Here is a 376-nt window from a genome sequence, read left to right as displayed (position 1 = left end):
CCCACCATCATCACCACCACCACAACCACCATCATCATCATCACCATCATCATCACAACCACCATCACCACCACCACCATCACCGCCATCATCATCACCACCATCACCACCACTACCATCACCACCACTACCATCATCATCACCACCACTACCATCATCATCATCATCACCATCACATCATCATCATCACAACCACCACCAACATCACCACCACCAATATCATCACCAACATCATCACCACCATCACCATCACAACCACCATCATCATCATCATCATCATCACCATCACAACCACCATCATCACCATCATCATCATCATCACCACCACCAGCACCAGCACCATCATCATCACTTTACTCATATTGGCATTAATATC

This window comes from Sinocyclocheilus grahami, unplaced genomic scaffold (genome assembly GCF_001515645.1).
Source record: "Sinocyclocheilus grahami isolate Dianchi unplaced genomic scaffold, SAMN03320097.WGS_v1.1 scaffold577.1, whole genome shotgun sequence".
NCBI lineage: Eukaryota > Metazoa > Chordata > Actinopteri > Cypriniformes > Cyprinidae > Sinocyclocheilus > Sinocyclocheilus grahami.
The sequence above is the reverse complement of the archived record's forward strand: the minus strand, read 5'-3'. Positions refer to the sequence as shown.